Source organism: Bos mutus, chromosome 15, assembly GCF_027580195.1.
Source record: "Bos mutus isolate GX-2022 chromosome 15, NWIPB_WYAK_1.1, whole genome shotgun sequence".
NCBI lineage: Eukaryota > Metazoa > Chordata > Mammalia > Artiodactyla > Bovidae > Bos > Bos mutus.
Window position 1 is genome coordinate 4,261,883 of NC_091631.1, and position 3,828 is coordinate 4,265,710.

The 3,828-nt window shown below is 43.7% G+C and overlaps 1 pseudogene; it reads left to right on the forward strand.

Moving 5' to 3' along the window:
- The first annotated feature begins 756 nt into the window (after positions 1 to 756).
- Positions 757 to 3,355, forward strand: LOC102278632 (olfactory receptor 4S2-like; annotated as a pseudogene).
- Positions 3,356 to 3,828: the final 473 nt, after the last annotated feature.

The following is a 3,828-nucleotide window of genomic DNA, read 5'->3' on the forward strand; positions in this document are numbered from 1 at the left end:
CATCCAGTCCCATCCCTTCATGGCAAATAGATGGGGAAACAATGGAAACAGTGACAGACTTCATTTTCCTGGGCTCCAAAATAACTGCAGATGGTGGTTGCAGCCATGAAATTAAAAGACACTTGCTCCTTGGGAGAAAAGATATGACCAACCTAGACAGCATATTATAAAGCAGAGACATTACTTTGCTGACAAAGGTCCATTTAATCAAAGCTATGGTTTTTCTAGTAGTCATGTACGGATGTGAGAGTTGGACCATAAAGAAAGCTGAGGACTGAATAATTGATGCCTTTGAACTGCGGTGTTGGAGAAGACTCTTGAGAGTCCATTGGACAGCAAGGAGATCCAACCAGTTCATCCTAAAGGAAATTAGTCCTGAATATTCATTGGAAGGACTGATGATGAAGCTGAAATTCCAATACTTTGGCCACCTGATGTGATGAACTGACTCATTGAAACATGTAAAATATCATGTATGAAACGAGATGCCAGTCCAGGTTCAATGCACGATACTGGATGCTTGGGGCTAGTGCACGGGGACGACCCAGAGGGATGGTATGGGGAGGCAGGAGGGAGGAGGGTTCAGGATCGGGAACACATGTATACATGTGATGGATTCATTTTGATATTTGGCAAAACTAATACAATTATGTAAAGTTTAAAAATAAAATAAAATTAAAAAAAAAAAAGAGACCTGATGCTGTAAAAGATTGAAGGCAGGAGGAGAAGGGGATGACAGAGGATGGGATGGTTGGATTACATCACCAACTCAATGAACATGAGTTTGAGCAAGCTCTGGGAATTGGTGGTGGACAGGGAAGCCTGGTGTGCTGCAGTCCATGGGGTCGCAAAGAGTCGGACATGACTGAGTGACTGAACTGAACTGAATGTGATAAAGACAATCAGGTTGAAAGTAATTTGGGAGGCCAAAGAGCTACACAGAAGGCTCATTACATCACAGGTCTGGCTCAAAGTTGTACATTTGAAGACATGTATCAATACTTATGATCACAAATGTGTGTGTGTGTTTACATACATTCCATATTTCCCTTGTGGCTCAGCTGGTAAAGAATCCACCTGCAATGCAGGAGACCTGGGTTCAATCCCTGGGCTGGGAAGGTCCCCTGAAGAAGAAAAAGGCTACCCACTTCAGTATTCTGGCCTAGAGAATTCCATGGACTGTATAGTCCACTATATAGGGGTTGCAAACAGTCAGATATGACTGAACAACTTTCACTTCACTTCACATTCCACATATCAACTGGAACATGGGGGAAAGCATCCTGAAATAGGAGAGTGGACTTCATCACTTGTAAACTTGATTTAAAAAGAAGATATGATTTAAATTCTCAAGCAACTATGATTCAGACAACTGACAAGTGGAGAACCTAGACTCCATGCCTAAATATATTTAAAACCCATCAGCTTTTCTTTTCTGTCCTCTTGCTCCCTCTGTCCCACCCTTAGTCTCAAGTAATTTTAAGAAACAAAGTATAATGAAACCAAAACCTTTAAGGGAGGAACTTCGTAAATAACTGCTAAAAAATAAAAGCAATACTGTTATATCATGTGCCCCAATCTAATTGCCCTTTATCCTTTTTCCAACAGGTAAATCACAAAGCATTTCTCTCTTATGAACTTCCAGGTTTCATGGGAAATAATGTTACTGAATTTATCCTCATGGGTCTTTCCCAAAATAAGGAAGTACAGCAACTATGCTTCATTTTGTTCCTACTCTTTTATATAATCCTCATGACAGGAAATTTTTTCATAATGACTGTTCTAAGGAACCCAAATCTCAGCTCTCCGATGTACTTCTTCCTCAGCTTCCTATCCTTTGTTGACATCTGCTATTCCTCTGTCACAGCCCCCAAGCTGATTATTGACTTTCAAGTCAAGGACAAAAGAGTCTCTTGTTGGCTGTATGCTCCAGCTCTTTTTCTCCCACCTGTTTGGCTGCACAGAAATCCTTATCCTCACAGTGATGGCCTATGACAGGTCTGCAGCCATCTGTAAGCCTCTGCACTATTTGACCATCATGGACTGGAAATTCTGCTCCATCTTGCTGGCGTTCTGCTGGCTAGGAGGGTTTGTGCATACTGTGGTCCAGACCATGCTCACTGTACAACTGCCTTCCTGTGGCCCCAACCTGATCGACCACTACTTCTGTGATGTCCACCCTTTACTGAAGCTGGCTTGCACAGACACATATGTGGTAGGGCTAATTGTGGTGGCCAACAGTGGCGTGATTTCACTGAGCTCCTTTGTCATTCTTGTCGGTTCTTACACTGTCATCTTGCTTTCTTTAAAGACCTGCTCATCAGAGGGAAGGCACAAGACCCTGTCCACATGTGCTTCCCATATCGTTGCAGTCATCTAGCTGTTCGTCTCCTGCCTCTTCATGTACCTGAGACCTTCCACCACTTTCCCTGAGGACAAGATAGTGGCTGTATTTTACACCATCATCACATTCAAGTCGAATCCTCTGACCTACACCCTGAGAAACATGGAGGTGGAAAATGCCATGAAGAGACTGGATCAAGAGGTTGTTGGGCAGAAATAGGAGAGACCCTGATAGGAAGTTCGGTGGTACTGGAACAGCCTCAGTTGTACCAGTTTCCAAAAATGGTTGCTGAGAATAGTCAGTAATCAGCCCTTAATCTCATCACACAAATAAGCAATTTAATATTAATCCAATATAAAGAGTCTTGGATTTGAAGTCTAAAGACCTACTTTGGAGGACCAACCTTACTAGTCACTAGTGGTTTGACTTTCAGTTCAGTTCAGTTCAGTCGCTCAGTCGTGTCTGACTCTTCGACCCCATGAATCGCAGCACGCCAGGCCTCCCTGTCCATCACCAACTCCTGGAGTTCACTGAGACTCAAGTCCACCGAGTCAGTGATGCTATCCAGCCATCTCATCCTCTGTCGTCCCCTTCTCCTCCTGCCCCCAATCCCTCCCAGCATCAGAGTTTTCTTCAATGAGTCAACTCTTCGCATGAGGTGGCCAAAGTACTGGAGTTTCAGCTTCAGCATCATTCCTTCCAAAGAAATCCCAGGGCTGATATCCTTCAGAATGGACTGGTTAGAGCTCTTTGCAGTCCAAGGGACTCTCAAGAGTCTTCTCCAACACCACAGCTCAAAAGCATCAATTCTTCGTCGCTCAGCTTTAGTGATATTCAAATATCTGATAAGAGATATTCATGTACACCCGTGGCAGATTCATGTTGATGTATGGCAAAACCAATACAATATTGTAAAGTAATTAGCCTCTAATTAAAATAAATAAATTTATATTAAAAAAAAGAGAGAGAGAGATTCCCTACTGGGAGCCCTGAGTGGATTAAACATTTGTACAGAGAATTCTGACACCAAACATAGTGTGTTTCATAGCAGATAGTATTGTTGTCTCTGGGCAATGCCTCTAAGTCACAAGACATGTCAGGTACATCAGGTCTGAGCAAGCTCAGGGAGCTGGTGATGGACAGGGAAGCCTGGTGTGCTGCAGTCCATGGGGTCACAAAGAGTCAGACATGACTGAGTGATTGAACTGAACTGAACTGATGTCAGGTATATCAGTTCAGTCACTCAGTCATGTCCGACTCTTTGCAACCCCATGGACTGCAGCACACCAGCCTTTCCTGTCCACCACCAATTCCCAGAGCTTGCTCAGACTCATGTCCATTGAGTCAGTGATGCCATCCAACCATCTCATCCTCTGTCATCCCCTTCTCCTCCTGCCCTCAATCTTCCCCAGCATCAGGGTCTTTTCAAATGAGTCAGTTCTTCCCATCAGGTGGCCAAAGTATTGGAGTTTCACCTTCAGCAT